Below are 24408 nucleotides of genomic sequence, written 5' to 3' on the forward strand. Positions count from 1 at the left end.
CAGTTTATGTGGAATTGGCAAAGTGATATTTGGAAGCCCATAGAGGGCTATGGTGAAAAAGGAAATATCCTCAGATGAAATCTGGAAAGAAGCTTTCTGAGAAACTGCTTAGCGTTCTGTTAATTCATCTCACAGAATTACATCTGTATTTCGTGGATCTCTTTGCTAGCCTTATTTCTGTGGAATCTGAGAACAGATATTTCGGATCCCTTTGAAGACTATAGGGCCAAAGGAAATATCCTCCGATAACAAAGAGAAAGAAGCTTTCTGAGAAACTTCTTTGTGTTCTGTGAAATCATCTCACAGAGTTACAGCTTTCCCCTCACGGAGCCTTTCGCTAAGACAGTTCTTTTGAAACTGGCAAAGTGATATTTAGAAGCCCATAGAGGGCTATGTTGAAAAAGGAAATATCCTCAGATTAAATCTGGAAAGAAGCTTTCTGAGAAACTGCTTAGTGTTCTGTTAATTCATCTCACAGAGTTACATCTGTATTTCGTGGATCTCTTTGCTAGCCTTATTTCTGTGGAATGTGAGAACAGATATTTCGGATCCCTTTGAAGACTATAGGGCCAAAGGAAATATCCTCCGATAACAAAGAGAAAGAAGCTTTCTGAGAAACTTCTTTGTTTTCTGTGAAATCATCTCACAGAGTTGCAGCTTTCCCCTCAAGAAGCCTTTCGCTAAGACAGTTCTTGTGGAATTGGCAAAGTGATATTTGGAAGCCCATAGAGGGCTATGGTGAAAAAGGAAATATCCTCAAATGAAATCTGGAAAGAAGCTTTCTGAGAAACTGCTTAGTGTTCTGTTAATTCATCTCACAGAGTTACATCTGTATTTCGTGGATCTCTTTGCTAGCCTTATTTCTGTGGAATCTGAGAACAGATATTTCGGATCCCTTTGAAGACTATAGGGCCAAAGGAAATATCCTCCGATAACAAAGAGAAAGAAGCTTTCTGAGAAACTTCGTTGTGTTCTGTGAAATCATCTCACAGAGTTACAGCTTTCCCCTCAAGGAGCCTTTCGCTAAGACAGTTTATGTGGAATTGGCAAAGTGATATTTGGAAGCCCATAGAGGGCTATGGTGAAAAAGGAAATATCCTCAGATGAAATCTGGAAAGAAGCTTTCTGAGAAACTGCTTAGCGTTCTGTTAATTCATCTCACAGAGTTACATCTGTATTTCGTGGATCTCTTTGCTAGCCTTATTTCTGTGGAATCTGAGAACAGATATTTCGGATCCCTTTGAAGACTATAGGGCCAAATGAAATATCCTCCGATAACAAAGAGAAAGAAGCTTTCTGAGAAACTTCTTTGTGTTCTGTGAAATCATCTCACAGAGTTACAGCTTTCCCCTCACGGAGCCTTTCGCTAAGACAGTTCTTTTGAAACTGGCAAAGTGATATTTGGAAGCCCATAGAGGGCTATGGTGAAAAAGGAAATATCCTCAGATGAAATCTGGAAAGAAGCTTTCTGAGAAACTGCTTAGTGTTCTGTTAATTCATCTCACAGAGTTACATCTGTATTTCGTGGATCTCTTTGCTAGCCTTATTTCTGTGGAATCTGAGAACAGATATTTCGGATCCCTATGAAGACTATAGGGCCAAAGGAAATATCCTGCGATAACAAAGAGAAAGAAGCTTTCTGAGAAACTTCTTTGTGTTTTGTGAAATCATCTCACAGAGTTACAGCTTTCCCCTCCAGAAGCCTTTCGCTAAGACAGTTCTTGTGGAATTGGCAAAGTGATATTTGGAAGCCCATAGAGGGCTATGGTGAAAAAGGAAATATCCTCAGATGAAATCTGGAAAGAAGCTTTCTGAGAAACTGCTTAGTGTTCTGTTAATTCATCTCACAGAGATACATCTGTATTTCGTGGATCTCTTTGCTAGCCTTATTTCTGTGGAATCTGAGAACAGATATTTCGGATCCCATTGAAGACTATAGGGCCAAAGGAAATATCCTCGGATAACAAAGAGAAAGAAGCTTTCTGAGAAACTTCTTTGTGTTCTGTGAAATCATCTCACAGAGTTGCAGCTTTCCCCTCAAGAAGCCTTTCGCTAAAACAGTTCTTGTGGAATTGGCAAAGTGATATTTGGAAGCCCATAGAGGGCTATGGTGAAAAAGGAAATATCGTCAAATGAAATCTGGAAAGAAGCTTTCTGAGAAACTGCTTAGTGTTCTGTTAATTCATCTCACAGAGTTACATCTGTATTTCGTGGATCTCTTTGCTAGCCTTATTTCTGTGAAATCTGAGAACAGATATTTCGGATCCCTTTGAAGACTATAGGGCCAAAGGAAATATCCTCCGATAACAAAGAGAAAGAAGCTTTCTGAGAAACTTCTTTGTGTTCTGTGAAATCATCTCACAGAGTTGCAGCTTTCCCCTCAAGAAGCCTTTCGCTAAGACAGTTCTTGTGGAATTGGCAAAGTGATATTTGGAAGCCCATAGAGGGCTATGGTGAAAAAGGAAATATCCTCAAATGAAATCTGGAAAGAAGCTTTCTGAGAAACTGCTTAGTGTTCTGTTAATTCATCTCACAGAGTTACATCTGTATTTCGTTGATCTCTTTGCTAGCCTTATTTCTGTGGAATCTGAGAACAGATATTTCGGATCCCTTTGAAGACTATAGGGCCAAAGGAAATATCCTCCGATAACAAAGAGAAAGAAGCTTTCTGAGAAACTTCGTTGTGTTCTGTGAAATCATCTCACAGAGTTACAGCTTTCCCCTCAAGGAGCCTTTCGCTAAGACAGTTTATGTGGAATTGGCAAAGTGATATTTGGAAGCCCATAGAGGGCTATGGTGAAAAAGGAAATATCCTCAGATGAAATCTGGAAAGAAGCTTTCTGAGAAACTGCTTAGCGTTCTGTTAATTCTTCTCACAGAGTTACATCTGTATTTCGTGGATCTCTTTGCTAGCCTTATTTCTGTGAAATCTGAGAACAGATATTTCGGATCCCTTTGAAGACTATAGGGCCAAAGGAAATATCCTCCGATAACAAAGAGAAAGAAGCTTTCTGAGAAACTTCTTTGTGTTCTGTGAAATCATCTCACAGAGTTACAGCTTTCCCCTCACGGAGCCTTTCGCTAAGACAGTTCTTTTGAAACTGGCAAAGTGATATTTGGAAGCCCATAGAGGGCTATGGTGAAAAAGGAAATATCCTCAGATGAAATCTGGAAAGAAGCTTTCTGAGAAACTGCTTAGTGTTCTGTTAATTCATCTCACAGAGTTACATCTGTATTTCGTGGATCTCTTTGCTAGCCTTATTTCTGTGGAATCTGAGAACAGATATTTCGGATCCCTATGAAGACTATAGGGCCAAAGGAAATATCCTGCGATAACAAAGAGAAAGAAGCTTTCTGAGAAACTTCTTTGTGTTTTGTGAAATCATCTCACAGAGTTACAGCTTTCCCCTCAAGAAGCCTTTCGCTAAGACAGTTCTTGTGGAATTGGCAAAGTGATATTTGGAAGCCCATAGAGGGCTATGGTGAAAAAGGAAATATCCTCAGATGAAATCTGGAAAGAAGCTTTCTGAGAAACTGCTTAGTGTTCTGTTAATTCATCTCACAGAGATACATCTGTATTTCGTGGATCTCTTTGCTAGCCTTATTTCTGTGGAATCTGAGAACAGATATTTCGGATCCCTTTGAAGACTATAGGGCCAAAGGAAATATCCTCGGATAACAAAGAGAAAGAAGCTTTCTGAGAAACTTCTTTGTGTTCTGTGAAATCATCTCACAGAGTTGCAGCTTTCCCCTCAAGAAGCCTTTCGCTAAAACAGTTCTTGTGGAATTGGCAAAGTGATATTTGGAAGCCCATAGAGGGCTATGGTGAAAAAGGAAATATCCTCAAATGAAATCTGGAAAGAAGCTTTCTGAGAAACTGCTTAGTGTTCTGTTAATTCATCTCACAGAGTTACATCTGTATTTCGTGGATCTCTTTGCTAGCCTTATTTCTGTGAAATCTGAGAACAGATATTTCGGATCCCTTTGAAGACTATAGGGCCAAAGGAAATATCCTCCGATAACAAAGAGAAAGAAGCTTTCTGAGAAACTTCTTTGTGTTCTGTGAAATCATCTCACAGAGTTGCAGCTTTCCCCTCAAGAAGCCTTTCGCTAAGACAGTTCTTGTGGAATTGGCAAAGTGATATTTGGAAGCCCATAGAGGGCTATGGTGAAAAAGGAAATATCCTCAAATGAAATCTGGAAAGAAGCTTTCTGAGAAACTGCTTAGTGTTCTGTTAATTCATCTCACAGAGTTACATCTGTATTTCGTTGATCTCTTTGCTAGCCTTATTTCTGTGGAATCTGAGAACAGATATTTCGGATCCCTTTGAAGACTATAGGGCCAAAGGAAATATCCTCCGATAACAAAGAGAAAGAAGCTTTCTGAGAAACTTCGTTGTGTTCTGTGAAATCATCTCACAGAGTTACAGCTTTCCCCTCAAGGAGCCTTTCGCTAAGACAGTTTATGTGGAATTGGCAAAGTGATATTTGGAAGCCCATAGAGGGCTATGGTGAAAAAGGAAATATCCTCAGATGAAATCTGGAAAGAAGCTTTCTGAGAAACTGCTTAGCGTTCTGTTAATTCTCCTCACAGAGTTACATCTGTATTTCGTGGATCTCTTTGCTAGCCTTATTTCTGTGAAATCTGAGAACAGATATTTCGGATCCCTTTGAAGACTATAGGGCCAAAGGAAATATCCTCCGATAACAAAGAGAAAGAAGCTTTCTGAGAAACTTCTTTGTGTTCTGTGAAATCATCTCACAGAGTTACAGCTTTCCCCTCACGGAGCCTTTCGCTAAGACAGTTCTTTTGAAACTGGCAAAGTGATATTTGGAAGCCCATAGAGGGCTATGGTGAAAAAGGAAATATCCTCAGATGAAATCTGGAAAGAAGCTTTCTGAGAAACTGCTTAGTGTTCTGTTAATTCATCTCACAGAGTTACATCTGTATTTCGTGGATCTCTTTGCTAGCCTTATTTCTGTGGAATCTGAGAACAGATATTTCGGATCCCTATGAAGACTACAGGGCCAAAGGAAATATCCTGCGATAACAAAGAGAAAGAAGCTTTCTGAGAAACTTCTTTGTGTTTTCTGAAATCATCTCACAGAGTTACAGCTTTCCCCTCAAGAAGCCTTTCGCTAAGACAGTTCTTGTGGAATTGGCAAAGTGATATTTGGAAGCCCGTAGAGGGCTATGGTGAAAAAGGAAATATCCTCAGATGAAATCTGGAAAGAAGCTTTCTGAGAAACTGCTTAGTGTTCTGTTAATTCATCTCACAGAGCTACATCTGTATTTCGTGGATCTCTTTGCTAGCCTTATTTCTGTGGAATCTGAGAACAGATATTTCGGATCCCTTTGAAGACTATAGGGCCAAAGGAAATATCCTCGGATAACAAAGAGAAAGAAGCTTTCTGAGAAACTTCTTTGTGTTCTGTGAAATCATCTCACAGAGTTGCAGCTTTCCCCTCAAGAAGCCTTTCGCTACGACAGTTCTTGTGGAATTGGCAAAGTGATATTTGGAAGCCCATAGAGGGCTATGGTGAAAAAGGAAATATCCTCAAATGAAATCTGGAAAGAAGCTTTCTGAGAAAGTGCTTAGTGTTCTGTTAATTCATCTCCCAGAGTTACATCTGTATTTCGTGGATCTCTTTGCTAGCCTTATTTCTGTGAAATCTGAGAACAGATATTTCGGATCCCTTTTAAGACTATAGGGCCAAAGGAAATATCCTCCGATAACAAAGAGAAAGAAGCTTTCTGAGAAACTTCTTTGTGTTCTGTGAAATCATCTCACAGAGTTGCAGCTTTCCCCTCAAGAAGACTTTCGCTAAGACAGTTTATGTGGAATTGGCAAAGTGATATTTGGAAGCCCATAGAGGGCTATGGTGAAAAAGGAAATATTCTCAAATGAAATCTGTAAAGAAGCTTTCTGAGAAACTGCTTAGTGTTCTGTTAATTCATCTCACAGAGTTACATCTGTATTTCGTTGATCTGTTTGCTAGCCTTATTTCTGTGGAATCTGAGAACAGATATTTCGGATCCCTTTGAAGACTATAGGGCCAAAGGAAATATCCTCCGATAACAAAGAGAAAGAAGCTTTCTGAGAAACTTCTTTGTGTTCTGTGAAATCATCTCACAGAGTTACAGCTTTCCCCTCACGGAGCCTTTCGCTAAGACAGTTCTTTTGAAACTGGCAAAGTGATATTTGGAAGCCCATAGAGGGCTATGGTGAAAAAGGAAATATCCTCAGATGAAATCTGGAAAGAAGCTTTCTGAGAAACTGCTTAGTGTTCTGTTAATTCATCTCACAGAGTTACATCTGTATTTCGTGGATCTCTTTGCTAGCCTTATTTCTGTGGAATCTGAGAACAGATATTTCGGATCCCTATGAAGACTATAGGGCCAAAGGAAATATCCTGCGATAACAAAGAGAAAGAAGCTTTCTGAGAAACTTCTTTGTGTTTTCTGAAATCATCTCACAGATTTACAGCTTTCCCCTCAAGAAGCCTTTCGCTAAGACAGTTCTTGTGGAATTGGCAAAGTGATATTTGGAAGCCCATAGAGGGCTATGGTGAAAAAGGAAATATCCTCAGATGAAATCTGGAAAGAAGCTTTCTGAGAAACTGCTTAGTGTTATGTTAATTCATCTCACAGAGCTACATCTGTATTTCGTGGATCTCTTTGCTAGCCTTATTTCTGTGGAATCTGAGAACAGATATTTCGGATCCTTATGAAGACTATAGGGCCAAAGGAAATATCCTGCGATAACAAAGAGAAAGAAGCTTTCTGAGAAACTTCTTTGTGTTCTGTGAAATCATCTCACAGAGTTGCAGCTTTCCCCTCAAGAAGCCTTTCGCTAAGACAGTTCTTGTGGAATTGGCAAAGTTATATTTGGAAGCCCATAGAGGGCTATGGTGAAAAAGGAAATATCCTCAAATGAAATCTGGAAAGAAGCTTTCTGAGAAACTGCTTAGTGTTCTGTTAATTCATCTCACAGAGTTACATCTGTATTTCGTTGATCTGTTTGCTAGCCTTATTTCTGTGGAATCTGAGAACAGATATTTCGGATCCCTTTGAAGACTATAGGGCCAAAGGAAATATCCTCCGATAACAAAGAGAAAGCAGCTTTCTGAGAAACTTCTTTGTGTTCTGTGAAATCATCTCACAGAGTTACAGCTTTCCCCTCACGGAGCCTTTCGCTAAGACAGTTCTTTTGAAACTGGCAAAGTGATATTTGGAAGCCCATAGAGGGCTATGGTGAAAAAGGAAATATCCTCAGATGAAATCTGGAAAGAAGCTTTCTGAGAAACTGCTTAGTGTTATGTTAATTCATCTCACAGAGCTACATCTGTATTTCGTGGATCTCTTTGCTAGCCTTATTTCTGTGGAATCTGAGAACAGATATTTCGGATCCCTTTGAAGACTATAGGGCCAAAGGAAATATCCTCCGATAACAAAGAGAAAGAAGCTTTCTGAGAAACTTCTTTGTGTTCTGTGAAATCATCTCACAGAGTTACAGCTATCCCCTCAAGAAGCCTTTCACTAAGACATTCTTGTGGAATTGGCAAAGTGATATTTGGAAGCCCATAGAGGGCTATGGTGAAAAAGGAAATATCCTCAAATGAAATCTGGAAAGAAGCTTTCTGAGAAACTGCTTAGTGTTCTGTTAATTCATCTCACAGAGTTACATCTGTATTTCGTGGATCTCTTTGCTAGCCTTATTTCTGTGAAATCTGAGAACAGATATTTCGGATCCCTTTGAAGACTATAGGGCCAAAGGAAATATCCTCCGATAACAAAGAGAAAGAAGCTTTCTGAGAAACTTCTTTGTGTTCTGTGAAATCATCTCACAGAGTTGCAGCTTTCCCCTCACGGAGCCTTTCGCTAAGACAGTTCTTGTGGAATTGGCAAAGTGATATTTGGAAGCCCATATATGGCTATGGTGAAAAAGGAAATATCCTCAAATGAAATCTGGAAAGAAGCTTTCTGAGAAACTGCTTAGTGTTCTGTTAATTCATCTCACAGAGCTACATCTGAATTTCGTGGATCTCTTTGCTAGCCTTATTTCTGTGGAATCTGAGAACAGATATTTCGGATCCCTTTGAAGACTGAAGGGCCAAAGGAAATATCCTCCGATAAGAAAGAGAAAGAAGCTTTCTGAGAAACTTCTTTGTGTTCTGTGAAATCATCTCACAGAGTTACAGCTTTCCCCTCAAGGAGCCTTTCGCTAAGACAGTTTATGTGGAATTGGCAAAGTGATATTTGGAAGCCCATAGAGGGCTATGGTGAAAAAGGAAATATCCTCAGATGAAATCTGGAAAGAAGCTTTCTGAGAAACTGCTTAGCGTTCTGTTAATTCATCTCACAGAGTTACATCTGTATTTCGTGGATCTCTTTGCTAGCCTTATTTCTGTGGAATCTGAGAACAGATATTTCGGATCCCTTTGAAGACTATAGGGCCAAAGGAAATATCCTCCGATAACAAAGAGAAAGAAGCTTTCTGAGAAACTTCTTTGTGTTCTGTGAAATCATCTCACAGAGTTACAGCTTTCCCCTCACGGAGCCTTTCGCTAAGACAGTTCTTTTGAAACTGGCAAAGTGATATTTGGAAGCCCATAGAGGGCTATGGTGAAAAAGGAAATATCCTCAGATGAAATCTGGAAAGAAGCTTTCTGAGAAACTGCTTAGTGTTCTGTTAATTCATCTCACAGAGTTACATCTGTATTTCGTGGATCTCTTTGCTAGCCTTATTTCTGTGGAATCTGAGAACAGATATTTCGGATCCCTATGAAGACTATAGGGCCAAAGGAAATATCCTGCGATAACAAAGAGAAAGAAGCTTTCTGAGAAACTTCTTTGTGTTTTCTGAAATCATCTCACAGAGTTACAGCTTTCCCCTCAAGAAGCCTTTCGCTAAGACACTTCTTGTGGAATTGGCAAAGTGATATTTGGAAGCCCATAGAGGGCTATGGTGAAAAAGGAAATATCCTCAGATGAAATCTGGAAAGAAGCTTTCTGAGAAACTGCTTAGTGTTATGTTAATTCATCTCACAGAGCTACATCTGTATTTCGTGGATCTCTTTGCTAGCCTTATTTCTGTGGAATCTGAGAACAGATATTTCGGATCCTTATGAAGACTATAGGGCCAAAGGAAATATCCTGCGATAACAAAGAGAAAGAAGCTTTCTGAGAAACTTCTTTGTGTTCTGTGAAATCATCTCACAGAGTTGCAGCTTTCCCCTCAAGAAGCCTTTCGCTAAGACAGTTCTTGTGGAATTGGCAAAGTTATATTTGGAAGCCCATAGAGGGCTATGGTGAAAAAGGAAATATCCTCAAATGAAATCTGGAAAGAAGCTTTCTGAGAAACTGCTTAGTGTTCTGTTAATTCATCTCACAGAGTTACATCTGTATTTCGTGGATCTCTTTGCTAGCCTTATTTCTGTGGAATCTGAGAACAGATATTTCGGATCCCTTTTAAGACTATAGGGCCAAAGGAAATATCCTCCGATAACAAAGAGAAAGAAGCTTTCTGAGAAACTTCTTTGTGTTCTGTGAAATCATCTCACAGAGTTGCAGCTTTCCCCTCAAGAAGCCTTTCGCTAAGACAGTTTATGAGGAATTGGCAAAGTGATATGTGGAAGCCCATAGAGGGCTATGGTGAAAAAGGAAATATTCTCAAATGAAATCTGGAAAGAAGCTTTCTGAGAAACTGCTTAGTGTTCTGTTAATTCATCTCAGAGAGTTACATCTGTATTTCGTTGATCTCTTTGCTAGCCTTATTTCTGTGGAATCTGAGAACAGATATTTCGGATCCCTTTGAAGACTATAGGGCCAAAGGAAATATCCTCCGATAACAAATAGAAAGAAGCTTTCTGAGAAACTTCGTTGTGTTCTGTGAAATCACCTCACAGAGTTACAGCTTTCCCCTCAAGGAGCCTTTCGCTAAGACAGTTTATGTGGAATTGGCAAAGTGATATTTGGAAGCCCATAGAGGGCTATGGTGAAAAAGGAAATATCCTCAGATGAAATCTGGAAAGAAGCTTTCTGAGAAACTGCTTAGCGTTCTGTTAATTCAACTCACAGAGTTACATCTGTATTTCGTGGATCTCTTTGCTAGCCTTATTTCTGTGAAATCTGAGAACAGATATTTCGGATCCCTTTGAAGACTATAGGGCCAAAGGAAATATCCTCCGATAACAAAGAGAAAGAAGCTTTCTGAGAAACTTCTTTGTGTTCTGTGAAATTATCTCACAGAGTTACAGCTTTCTCCTCACGGAGCCTTTCGCTAAGACAGTTCTTTTGAAACTGGCAAAGTGATATTTGGAAGCCCATAGAGGGCTATGGTGAAAAAGGAAATATCCTCAGATGAAATCTGGAAAGAAGCTTTCTGAGAAACTGCTTAGTGTTCTGTTAATTCATCTCACAGAGTTACATCTGTATTTCGTGGATCTCTTTGCTAGCCTTATTTCTGTGGAATCTGAGAACAGATATTTCGGATCCCTATGAAGACTATAGGGCCAAAGGAAATATCCTGCGATAACAAAGAGAAAGAAGCTTTCTGAGAAACTTCTTTGTGTTTTGTGAAATCATCTCACAGAGTTACAGCTTTCCCCTCAAGAAGCCTTTCGCTAAGACAGTTCTTGTGGAATTGGCAAAGTGATATTTGGAAGCCCGTAGAGGGCTATGGTGAAAAAGGAAATATCCTCAGATGAAATCTGGAAAGAAGCTTTCTGAGAAACTGCTTAGTGTGATGTTCATTCATCTCACAGAGCTACATCTGTATTTCGTGGATCTCTTTGCTAGCCTTATTTCTGTGGAATCTGAGAACAGATATTTCGGATCCCTTTGAAGACTATAGGGCCAAAGGAAATATCCTCCGATAACAAAGAGAAAGAAGCTTTCTGAGAAACTTCTTTGTGTTCTGTGAAATCGTCTCACAGAGTTACAGCTTTCCCCTCAAGAAGCCTTTCACTAAGACAGTTCTTGTGGAATTAGCAAAGTGATATTTGGAAGCCCATAGAGGGCTATGGTGAAATAGGAAATATCCTCAAATGAAATCTGGAAAGAAGCTTTCTGAGAAACTGCTTAGTGTTCTGTTAATTCATCTCACAGAGTTACATCTGTATTTCGTGGATCTCTTTGCTAGCCTTATTTCTGTGAAATCTGAGAACAGATATTTCGGATCCCTTTGAAGACTATAGGGCCAAAGGAAATATCCTCCGATAACAAAGAGAAAGAAGCTTTCTGAGAAACTTCTTTGTGTTCTGTGAAATCATCTCACAGAGTTGCAGCTTTACCCTCACGGAGCCTTTCGCTAAGACAGTTCTTGTGGAATTGGCAAAGTGATATTTGGAAGCCCATAGAGGGCTATGGTGAAAAAGGAAATATCCTCAAATGAAATCTGGAAAGAAGCTTTCTGAGAAACTGCTTAGTGTTCTGTTAATTCATCTCACAGAGCTACATCTGTATTTCGTGGATCTCTTTGCTAGCCTTATTTCTGTGGAATCTGAGAACAGATATTTCGGATCCCTTTGAAGACTGTAGGGCCAAAGGAAATATCCTCCGATAAGAAAGAGAAAGAAGCTTTCTGAGAAACTTCTTTGTGTTCTGTGAAATCATCTCACAGAGTTACAGCTTTCCCCTCAAGGAGCCTTTCGCTAAGACAGTTTATGTGGAATTGGCAAAGTGATATTTGGAAGCCCATAGAGGGCTATGGTGAAAAAGGAAATATCCTCAGATGAAATCTGGAAAGAAGCTTTCTGAGAAACTGCTTAGCGTTCTGTTAAATCATCTCACAGAGTTACATCTGTATTTCGTGGATCTCTTTGCTAGCCTTATTTCTGTGGAATCTGAGAACAGATATTTCGGATCCCTTTGAAGACTATAGGGCCAAAGGAAATATCCTCCGATAACAAAGAGAAAGAAGCTTTCTGAGAAACTTCTTTGTGTTCTGTGAAATCATCTCACAGAGTTTCAGCTTTCCCCTCACGGAGACTTTCGCTAAGACAGTTCTTTTGAAACTGGCAAAGTGATATTTGGAAGCCCATAGAGGGCTATGGTGAAAAAGGAAATATCCTCAGATGAAATCTGGAAAGAAGCTTTCTGAGAAACTGCTTAGCGTTCTGTTAAATCATCTCACAGAGTTACATCTGTATTTCGTGGATCTCTTTGCTAGCCTTATTTCTGTGGAATCTGAGAACAGATATTTCGGATCCCTTTGAAGACTATAGGGCCAAAGGAAATATCCTCCGATAACAAAGAGAAAGAAGCTTTCTGAGAAACTTCTTTGTGTTCTGTGAAATCATCTCACAGAGTTTCAGCTTTCCCCTCACGGAGACTTTCGCTAAGACAGTTCTTTTGAAACTGGCAAAGTGATATTTGGAAGCCCATAGAGGGCTATGGTGAAAAAGGAAATATCCTCAGATGAAATCTGGAAAGAAGCTTTCTGAGAAACTGCTTAGTGATCTGTTAATTCATCTCACAGAGTTACATCTGTATTTCGTGGATCTCTTTGCTAGCCTTATTTCTGTGGAATCTGAGAACAGATATTTCGGATCCCTTTGAAGACTATAGGGCCAAAGGAAATATCCTCCGATAAGAAAGAGAAAGAAGCTTTCTGAGAAACTTCTTTGTGTTCTGTGAAATCATCTCACAGAGTTACAGCTTTCCCCTCAAGGAGCCTTTCGCTAAGACAGTTTATGTGGAATTGGCAAAGTGATATTTGGAAGCCCATAGAGGGCTATGGTGAAAAAGGAAATATCCTCAGATGAAATCTGGAAAGAAGCTTTCTGAGAAACTGCTTAGCGTTCTGTTAAATCATCTCACAGAGTTACATCTGTATTTCGTGGATCTCTTTGCTAGCCTTATTTCTGTGGAATCTGAGAACAGATATTTCGGATCCCTTTGAAGACTATAGGGCCAAAGGAAATATCCTCCGATAACAAAGAGAAAGAAGCTTTCTGAGAAACTTCTTTGTGTTCTGTGAAATCATCTCACAGAGTTTCAGCTTTCCCCTCACGGAGACTTTCGCTAAGACAGTTCTTTTGAAACTGGCAAAGTGATATTTGGAAGCCCATAGAGGGCTATGGTGAAAAAGGAAATATCCTCAGATGAAATCTGGAAAGAAGCTTTCTGAGAAACTGCTTAGTGATCTGTTAATTCATCTCACAGAGTTACATCTGTATTTCGTGGATCTCTTTGCTAGCCTTATTTCTGTGGAATCTGAGAACAGATATTTCGGATCCCTTTGAAGACTATAGGGCCAAAGGAAATATCCTCCGATAACAAAGAGAAAGAAGCTTTCTGAGAAACTTCTTTGTGTTCTGTGAAAACATCTCACAGAGTTACAGCTTTCCCCTCAAGAAGCCTTTCGATAAGACAGTTCTTGTGGAATTGGCAAAGTGATATTTGGAAGCCCATAGAGGGCTATGGTGAAAAAGGAAATATCCTCAAATGAAATCTGGAAAGAAGCTTTCTGAGAAACTGCTTAGTGTTCTGTTAATTCATCTCGCAGAGTTACATCTGTATTTCGTGGATCTCTTTGCTAGCCTTATTTCTGTGGAATCTGAGAACAGATATTTCGGATCCCTTTGAAGACTATAGAGGCAAAGGAAATATCCTCCGATAACAAAGAGAAAGAAGCTTTCTGAGAAACTTCTTTGTGTTCTGTGAAATCATCTCACAGAGTTACAGCTATCCCCTCAAGAAGCCTTTCACTAAGACATTCTTGTGGAATTGGCAAAGTGATATTTGGAAGCCCATAGAGGGCTATGGTGAAAAAGGAAATATCCTCAAATGAAATCTGGAAAGAAGCTTTCTGAGAAACTGCTTAGTGTTCTGTTAATTCATCTCACAGAGTTACATCTGTATTTCGTGGATCTCTTTGCTAGCCTTATTTCTGTGAAATCTGAGAACAGATATTTCGGATCCCTTTGAAGACTATAGGGCCAAAGGAAATATCCTCCGATAACAAAGAGAAAGAAGCTTTCTGAGAAACTTCTTTGTGTTCTGTGAAATCATCTCACAGAGTTGCAGCTTTCCCCTCACGGAGCCTTTCGCTAAGACAGTTCTTGTGGAATTGGCAAAGTGATATTTGGAAGCCCATATATGGCTATGGTGAAAAAGGAAATATCCTCAAATGAAATCTGGAAAGAAGCTTTCTGAGAAACTGCTTAGTGTTCTGTTAATTCATCTCACAGAGCTACATCTGAATTTCGTGGATCTCTTTGCTAGCCTTATTTCTGTGGAATCTGAGAACAGATATTTCGGATCCCTTTGAAGACTGAAGGGCCAAAGGAAATATCCTCCGATAAGAAAGAGAAAGAAGCTTTCTGAGAAACTTCTTTGTGTTCTGTGAAATCATCTCACAGAGTTACAGCTTTCCCCTCAAGGAGCCTTTCGCTAAGACAGTTTATGTGGAATTGGCAAAGTGATATTTGGAAGCCCATAGAGGGCTATGGTGAAAAAGGAAATATCCTCAGATGAAATCTGGAAAGAAGCTTTCTGAGAAACTGCTTAGCGTTCTGTTAATTCATCTCACAGAGTTACATCTGTATTTCGTGGATCTCTTTGCTAGCCTTATTTCTGTGGAATCTGAGAACAGATATTTCGGATCCCTTTGAAGACTATAGGGCCAAAGGAAATATCCTCCGATAACAAAGAGAAAGAAGCTTTCTGAGAAACTTCTTTGTGTTCTGTGAAATCATCTCACAGAGTTACAGCTTTCCCCTCACGGAGCCTTTCGCTAAGACAGTTCTTTTGAAACTGGCAAAGTGATATTTGGAAGCCCATAGAGGGCTATGGTGAAAAAGGAAATATCCTCAGATGAAATCTGGAAAGAAGCTTTCTGAGAAACTGCTTAGTGTTCTGTTAATTCATCTCACAGAGTTACATCTGTATTTCGTGGATCTCTTTGCTAGCCTTATTTCTGTGGAATCTGAGAACAGATATTTCGGATCCCTATGAAGACTATAGGGCCAAAGGAAATATCCTGCGATAACAAAGAGAAAGAAGCTTTCTGAGAAACTTCTTTGTGTTTTCTGAAATCATCTCACAGAGTTACAGCTTTCCCCTCAAGAAGCCTTTCGCTAAGACACTTCTTGTGGAATTGGCAAAGTGATATTTGGAAGCCCATAGAGGGCTATGGTGAAAAAGGAAATATCCTCAGATGAAATCTGGAAAGAAGCTTTCTGAGAAACTGCTTAGTGTTATGTTAATTCATCTCACAGAGCTACATCTGTATTTCGTGGATCTCTTTGCTAGCCTTATTTCTGTGGAATCTGAGAACAGATATTTCGGATCCTTATGAAGACTATAGGGCCAAAGGAAATATCCTGCGATAACAAAGAGAAAGAAGCTTTCTGAGAAACTTCTTTGTGTTCTGTGAAATCATCTCACAGAGTTGCAGCTTTCCCCTCAAGAAGCCTTTCGCTAAGACAGTTCTTGTGGAATTGGCAAAGTTATATTTGGAAGCCCATAGAGGGCTATGGTGAAAAAGGAAATATCCTCAAATGAAATCTGGAAAGAAGCTTTCTGAGAAACTGCTTAGTGTTCTGTTAATTCATCTCACAGAGTTACATCTGTATTTCGTGGATCTCTTTGCTAGCCTTATTTCTGTGGAATCTGAGAACAGATATTTCGGATCCCTTTTAAGACTATAGGGCCAAAGGAAATATCCTCCGATAACAAAGAGAAAGAAGCTTTCTGAGAAACTTCTTTGTGTTCTGTGAAATCATCTCACAGAGTTGCAGCTTTCCCCTCAAGAAGCCTTTCGCTAAGACAGTTTATGAGGAATTGGCAAAGTGATATGTGGAAGCCCATAGAGGGCTATGGTGAAAAAGGAAATATTCTCAAATGAAATCTGGAAAGAAGCTTTCTGAGAAACTGCTTAGTGTTCTGTTAATTCATCTCAGAGAGTTACATCTGTATTTCGTTGATCTCTTTGCTAGCCTTATTTCTGTGGAATCTGAGAACAGATATTTCGGATCCCTTTGAAGACTATAGGGCCAAAGGAAATATCCTCCGATAACAAATAGAAAGAAGCTTTCTGAGAAACTTCGTTGTGTTCTGTGAAATCACCTCACAGAGTTACAGCTTTCCCCTCAAGGAGCCTTTCGCTAAGACAGTTTATGTGGAATTGGCAAAGTGATATTTGGAAGCCCATAGAGGGCTATGGTGAAAAAGGAAATATCCTCAGATGAAATCTGGAAAGAAGCTTTCTGAGAAACTGCTTAGCGTTCTGTTAATTCAACTCACAGAGTTACATCTGTATTTCGTGGATCTCTTTGCTAGCCTTATTTCTGTGAAATCTGAGAACAGATATTTCGGATCCCTTTGAAGACTATAGGGCCAAAGGAAATATCCTCCGATAACAAAGAGAAAGAAGCTTTCTGAGAAACTTCTTTGTGTTCTGTGAAATTATCTCACAGAGTTACAGCTTTCTCCTCACGGAGCCTTTCGCTAAGACAGTTCTTTTGAAACTGGCAAAGTGATATTTGGAAGCCCATAGAGGGCTATGGTGAAAAAGGAAATATCCTCAGATGAAATCTGGAAAGAAGCTTTCTGAGAAACTGCTTAGTGTTCTGTTAATTCATCTCACAGAGTTACATCTGTATTTCGTGGATCTCTTTGCTAGCCTTATTTCTGTGGAATCTGAGAACAGATATTTCGGATCCCTATGAAGACTATAGGGCCAAAGGAAATATCCTGCGATAACAAAGAGAAAGAAGCTTTCTGAGAAACTTCTTTGTGTTTTGTGAAATCATCTCACAGAGTTACAGCTTTCCCCTCAAGAAGCCTTTCGCTAAGACAGTTCTTGTGGAATTGGCAAAGTGATATTTGGAAGCCCGTAGAGGGCTATGGTGAAAAAGGAAATATCCTCAGATGAAATCTGGAAAGAAGCTTTCTGAGAAACTGCTTAGTGTGATGTTCATTCATCTCACAGAGCTACATCTGTATTTCGTGGATCTCTTTGCTAGCCTTATTTCTGTGGAATCTGAGAACAGATATTTCGGATCCCTTTGAAGACTATAGGGCCAAAGGAAATATCCTCCGATAACAAAGAGAAAGAAGCTTTCTGAGAAACTTCTTTGTGTTCTGTGAAATCGTCTCACAGAGTTACAGCTTTCCCCTCAAGAAGCCTTTCACTAAGACAGTTCTTGTGGAATTAGCAAAGTGATATTTGGAAGCCCATAGAGGGCTATGGTGAAATAGGAAATATCCTCAAATGAAATCTGGAAAGAAGCTTTCTGAGAAACTGCTTAGTGTTCTGTTAATTCATCTCACAGAGTTACATCTGTATTTCGTGGATCTCTTTGCTAGCCTTATTTCTGTGAAATCTGAGAACAGATATTTCGGATCCCTTTGAAGACTATAGGGCCAAAGGAAATATCCTCCGATAACAAAGAGAAAGAAGCTTTCTGAGAAACTTCTTTGTGTTCTGTGAAATCATCTCACAGAGTTGCAGCTTTACCCTCACGGAGCCTTTCGCTAAGACAGTTCTTGTGGAATTGGCAAAGTGATATTTGGAAGCCCATAGAGGGCTATGGTGAAAAAGGAAATATCCTCAAATGAAATCTGGAAAGAAGCTTTCTGAGAAACTGCTTAGTGTTCTGTTAATTCATCTCACAGAGCTACATCTGTATTTCGTGGATCTCTTTGCTAGCCTTATTTCTGTGGAATCTGAGAACAGATATTTCGGATCCCTTTGAAGACTGTAGGGCCAAAGGAAATATCCTCCGATAAGAAAGAGAAAGAAGCTTTCTGAGAAACTTCTTTGTGTTCTGTGAAATCATCTCACAGAGTTACAGCTTTCCCCTCAAGGAGCCTTTCGCTAAGACAGTTTATGTGGAATTGGCAAAGTGATATTTGGAAGCCCATAGAGGGCTATGGTGAAAAAGGAAATATCCTCAGATGAAATCTGGAAAGAAGCTTTCTGAGAAACTGCTTAGCGTTCTGTTAAATCATCTCACAGAGTTACATCTGTATTTCGTGGATCTCTTTGCTAGCCTTATTTCTGTGGAATCTGAGAACAGATATTTCGGATCCCTTTGAAGACTATAGGGCCAAAGGAAATATCCTCCGATAACAAAGAGAAAGAAGCTTTCTGAGAAACTTCTTTGTGTTCTGTGAAATCATCTCACAGAGTTTCAGCTTTCCCCTCACGGAGACTTTCGCTAAGACAGTTCTTTTGAAACTGGCAAAGTGATATTTGGAAGCCCATAGAGGGCTATGGTGAAAAAGGAAATATCCTCAGATGAAATCTGGAAAGAAGCTTTCTGAGAAACTGCTTAGCGTTCTGTTAAATCATCTCACAGAGTTACATCTGTATTTCGTGGATCTCTTTGCTAGCCTTATTTCTGTGGAATCTGAGAACAGATATTTCGGATCCCTTTGAAGACTATAGGGCCAAAGGAAATATCCTCCGATAACAAAGAGAAAGAAGCTTTCTGAGAAACTTCTTTGTGTTCTGTGAAATCATCTCACAGAGTTTCAGCTTTCCCCTCACGGAGACTTTCGCTAAGACAGTTCTTTTGAAACTGGCAAAGTGATATTTGGAAGCCCATAGAGGGCTATGGTGAAAAAGGAAATATCCTCAGATGAAATCTGGAAAGAAGCTTTCTGAGAAACTGCTTAGTGATCTGTTAATTCATCTCACAGAGTTACATCTGTATTTCGTGGATCTCTTTGCTAGCCTTATTTCTGTGGAATCTGAGAACAGATATTTCGGATCCCTTTGAAGACTATAGGGCCAAAGGAAATATCCTCCGATAAGAAAGAGAAAGAAGCTTTCTGAGAAACTTCTTTGTGTTCTGTGAAATCATCTCACAGAGTTACAGCTTTCCCCTCAAGGAGCCTTTCGCTAAGACAGTTTATGTGGAATTGGCAAAGTGATATTTGGAAGCCCATAGAGGGCTATGGTGAAAAAGGAAATATCCTCAGATGAAATCTGGAAAGAAGCTTTCTGAGAAACTGCTTAGCGTTCTGTTAAATCATCTCACAGAGTTACATCTGTATTTCGTGGATCTCTTTGCTAGCCTTATTTCTGTGGAATCTGAGAACAGATATTTCGGATCCCTTTGAAGACTATAGGGCCAAAGGAAATATCCTCCGATAACAAAGAGAAAGAAGCTTTCTGAGAAACTTCTTTGTGTTCTGTGAAATCATCTCACAGAGTTTCAGCTTTCCCCTCACGGAGACTTTCGCTAAGACAGTTCTTTTGAAACTGGCAAAGTGATATTTGGAAGCCCATAGAGGGCTATGGTGAAAAAGGAAATATCCTCAGATGAAATCTGGAAAGAAGCTTTCTGAGAAACTGCTTAGTGATCTGTTAATTCATCTCACAGAGTTACATCTGTATTTCGTGGATCTCTTTGCTAGCCTTATTTCTGTGGAATCTGAGAACAGATATTTCGGATCCCTTTGAAGACTATAGGGCCAAAGGAAATATCCTCCGATAACAAAGAGAAAGAAGCTTTCTGAGAAACTTCTTTGTGTTCTGTGAAAACATCTCACAGAGTTACAGCTTTCCCCTCAAGAAGCCTTTCGATAAGACAGTTCTTGTGGAATTGGCAAAGTGATATTTGGAAGCCCATAGAGGGCTATGGTGAAAAAGGAAATATCCTCAAATGAAATCTGGAAAGAAGCTTTCTGAGAAACTGCTTAGTGTTCTGTTAATTCATCTCGCAGAGTTACATCTGTATTTCGTGGATCTCTTTGCTAGCCTTATTTCTGTGGAATCTGAGAACAGATATTTCGGATCCCTTTGAAGACTATAGAGGCAAAGGAAATATCCTCCGATAACAAAGAGAAAGAAGCTTTCTGAGAAACTTCTTTGTGTTCTGTGAAATCATCTCACAGAGTTACAGCTATCCCCTCAAGAAGCCTTTCACTAAGACATTCTTGTGGAATTGGCAAAGTGATATTTGGAAGCCCATAGAGGGCTATGGTGAAAAAGGAAATATCCTCAAATGAAATCTGGAAAGAAGCTTTCTGAGAAACTGCTTAGTGTTCTGTTAATTCATCTCACAGAGTTACATCTGTATTTCGTGGATCTCTTTGCTAGCCTTATTTCTGTGAAATCTGAGAACAGATATTTCGGATCCCTTTGAAGACTATAGGGCCAAAGGAAATATCCTCCGATAACAAAGAGAAAGAAGCTTTCTGAGAAACTTCTTTGTGTTCTGTGAAATCATCTCACAGAGTTGCAGCTTTCCCCTCACGGAGCCTTTCGCTAAGACAGTTCTTGTGGAATTGGCAAAGTGATATTTGGAAGCCCATATATGGCTATGGTGAAAAAGGAAATATCCTCAAATGAAATCTGGAAAGAAGCTTTCTGAGAAACTGCTTAGTGTTCTGTTAATTCATCTCACAGAGCTACATCTGAATTTCGTGGATCTCTTTGCTAGCCTTATTTCTGTGGAATCTGAGAACAGATATTTCGGATCCCTTTGAAGACTGAAGGGCCAAAGGAAATATCCTCCGATAAGAAAGAGAAAGAAGCTTTCTGAGAAACTTCTTTGTGTTCTGTGAAATCATCTCACAGAGTTACAGCTTTCCCCTCAAGGAGCCTTTCGCTAAGACAGTTTATGTGGAATTGGCAAAGTGATATTTGGAAGCCCATAGAGGGCTATGGTGAAAAAGGAAATATCCTCAGATGAAATCTGGAAAGAAGCTTTCTGAGAAACTGCTTAGCGTTCTGTTAATTCATCTCACAGAGTTACATCTGTATTTCGTGGATCTCTTTGCTAGCCTTATTTCTGTGGAATCTGAGAACAGATATTTCGGATCCCTTTGAAGACTATAGGGCCAAAGGAAATATCCTCCGATAACAAAGAGAAAGAAGCTTTCTGAGAAACTTCTTTGTGTTCTGTGAAATCATCTCACAGAGTTACAGCTTTCCCCTCACGGAGCCTTTCGCTAAGACAGTTCTTTTGAAACTGGCAAAGTGATATTTGGAAGCCCATAGAGGGCTATGGTGAAAAAGGAAATATCCTCAGATGAAATCTGGAAAGAAGCTTTCTGAGAAACTGCTTAGTGTTCTGTTAATTCATCTCACAGAGTTACATCTGTATTTCGTGGATCTCTTTGCTAGCCTTATTTCTGTGGAATCTGAGAACAGATATTTCGGATCCCTATGAAGACTATAGGGCCAAAGGAAATATCCTGCGATAACAAAGAGAAAGAAGCTTTCTGAGAAACTTCTTTGTGTTTTCTGAAATCATCTCACAGAGTTACAGCTTTCCCCTCAAGAAGCCTTTCGCTAAGACACTTCTTGTGGAATTGGCAAAGTGATATTTGGAAGCCCATAGAGGGCTATGGTGAAAAAGGAAATATCCTCAGATGAAATCTGGAAAGAAGCTTTCTGAGAAACTGCTTAGTGTTATGTTAATTCATCTCACAGAGCTACATCTGTATTTCGTGGATCTCTTTGCTAGCCTTATTTCTGTGGAATCTGAGAACAGATATTTCGGATCCTTATGAAGACTATAGGGCCAAAGGAAATATCCTGCGATAACAAAGAGAAAGAAGCTTTCTGAGAAACTTCTTTGTGTTCTGTGAAATCATCTCACAGAGTTGCAGCTTTCCCCTCAAGAAGCCTTTCGCTAAGACAGTTCTTGTGGAATTGGCAAAGTTATATTTGGAAGCCCATAGAGGGCTATGGTGAAAAAGGAAATATCCTCAAATGAAATCTGGAAAGAAGCTTTCTGAGAAACTGCTTAGTGTTCTGTTAATTCATCTCACAGAGTTACATCTGTATTTCGTGGATCTCTTTGCTAGCCTTATTTCTGTGGAATCTGAGAACAGATATTTCGGATCCCTTTTAAGACTATAGGGCCAAAGGAAATATCCTCCGATAACAAAGAGAAAGAAGCTTTCTGAGAAACTTCTTTGTGTTCTGTGAAATCATCTCACAGAGTTGCAGCTTTCCCCTCAAGAAGCCTTTCGCTAAGACAGTTTATGAGGAATTGGCAAAGTGATATGTGGAAGCCCATAGAGGGCTATGGTGAAAAAGGAAATATTCTCAAATGAAATCTGGAAAGAAGCTTTCTGAGAAACTGCTTAGTGTTCTGTTAATTCATCTCAGAGAGTTACATCTGTATTTCGTTGATCTCTTTGCTAGCCTTATTTCTGTGGAATCTGAGAACAGATATTTCGGATCCCTTTGAAGACTATAGGGCCAAAGGAAATATCCTCCGATAACAAATAGAAAGAAGCTTTCTGAGAAACTTCGTTGTGTTCTGTGAAATCACCTCACAGAGTTACAGCTTTCCCCTCAAGGAGCCTTTCGCTAAGACAGTTTATGTGGAATTGGCAAAGTGATATTTGGAAGCCCATAGAGGGCTATGGTGAAAAAGGAAATATCCTCAGATGAAATCTGGAAAGAAGCTTTCTGAGAAACTGCTTAGCGTTCTGTTAATTCAACTCACAGAGTTACATCTGTATTTCGTGGATCTCTTTGCTAGCCTTATTTCTGTGAAATCTGAGAACAGATATTTCGGATCCCTTTGAAGACTATAGGGCCAAAGGAAATATCCTCCGATAACAAAGAGAAAGAAGCTTTCTGAGAAACTTCTTTGTGTTCTGTGAAATTATCTCACAGAGTTACAGCTTTCTCCTCACGGAGCCTTTCGCTAAGACAGTTCTTTTGAAACTGGCAAAGTGATATTTGGAAGCCCATAGAGGGCTATGGTGAAAAAGGAAATATCCTCAGATGAAATCTGGAAAGAAGCTTTCTGAGAAACTGCTTAGTGTTCTGTTAATTCATCTCACAGAGTTACATCTGTATTTCGTGGATCTCTTTGCTAGCCTTATTTCTGTGGAATCTGAGAACAGATATTTCGGATCCCTATGAAGACTATAGGGCCAAAGGAAATATCCTGCGATAACAAAGAGAAAGAAGCTTTCTGAGAAACTTCTTTGTGTTTTGTGAAATCATCTCACAGAGTTACAGCTTTCCCCTCAAGAAGCCTTTCGCTAAGACAGTTCTTGTGGAATTGGCAAAGTGATATTTGGAAGCCCGTAGAGGGCTATGGTGAAAAAGGAAATATCCTCAGATGAAATCTGGAAAGAAGCTTTCTGAGAAACTGCTTAGTGTGATGTTCATTCATCTCACAGAGCTACATCTGTATTTCGTGGATCTCTTTGCTAGCCTTATTTCTGTGGAATCTGAGAACAGATATTTCGGATCCCTTTGAAGACTATAGGGCCAAAGGAAATATCCTCCGATAACAAAGAGAAAGAAGCTTTCTGAGAAACTTCTTTGTGTTCTGTGAAATCGTCTCACAGAGTTACAGCTTTCCCCTCAAGAAGCCTTTCACTAAGACAGTTCTTGTGGAATTAGCAAAGTGATATTTGGAAGCCCATAGAGGGCTATGGTGAAATAGGAAATATCCTCAAATGAAATCTGGAAAGAAGCTTTCTGAGAAACTGCTTAGTGTTCTGTTAATTCATCTCACAGAGTTACATCTGTATTTCGTGGATCTCTTTGCTAGCCTTATTTCTGTGAAATCTGAGAACAGATATTTCGGATCCCTTTGAAGACTATAGGGCCAAAGGAAATATCCTCCGATAACAAAGAGAAAGAAGCTTTCTGAGAAACTTCTTTGTGTTCTGTGAAATCATCTCACAGAGTTGCAGCTTTACCCTCACGGAGCCTTTCGCTAAGACAGTTCTTGTGGAATTGGCAAAGTGATATTTGGAAGCCCATAGAGGGCTATGGTGAAAAAGGAAATATCCTCAAATGAAATCTGGAAAGAAGCTTTCTGAGAAACTGCTTAGTGTTCTGTTAATTCATCTCACAGAGCTACATCTGTATTTCGTGGATCTCTTTGCTAGCCTTATTTCTGTGGAATCTGAGAACAGATATTTCGGATCCCTTTGAAGACTGTAGGGCCAAAGGAAATATCCTCCGATAAGAAAGAGAAAGAAGCTTTCTGAGAAACTTCTTTGTGTTCTGTGAAATCATCTCACAGAGTTACAGCTTTCCCCTCAAGGAGCCTTTCGCTAAGACAGTTTATGTGGAATTGGCAAAGTGATATTTGGAAGCCCATAGAGGGCTATGGTGAAAAAGGAAATATCCTCAGATGAAATCTGGAAAGAAGCTTTCTGAGAAACTGCTTAGCGTTCTGTTAAATCATCTCACAGAGTTACATCTGTATTTCGTGGATCTCTTTGCTAGCCTTATTTCTGTGGAATCTGAGAACAGATATTTCGGATCCCTTTGAAGACTATAGGGCCAAAGGAAATATCCTCCGATAACAAAGAGAAAGAAGCTTTCTGAGAAACTTCTTTGTGTTCTGTGAAATCATCTCACAGAGTTTCAGCTTTCCCCTCACGGAGACTTTCGCTAAGACAGTTCTTTTGAAACTGGCAAAGTGATATTTGGAAGCCCATAGAGGGCTATGGTGAAA

The sequence above is a fragment of the Macaca fascicularis genome, chromosome 14 (assembly GCF_037993035.2).
Source record: "Macaca fascicularis isolate 582-1 chromosome 14, T2T-MFA8v1.1".
Taxonomy (NCBI): domain Eukaryota; kingdom Metazoa; phylum Chordata; class Mammalia; order Primates; family Cercopithecidae; genus Macaca; species Macaca fascicularis.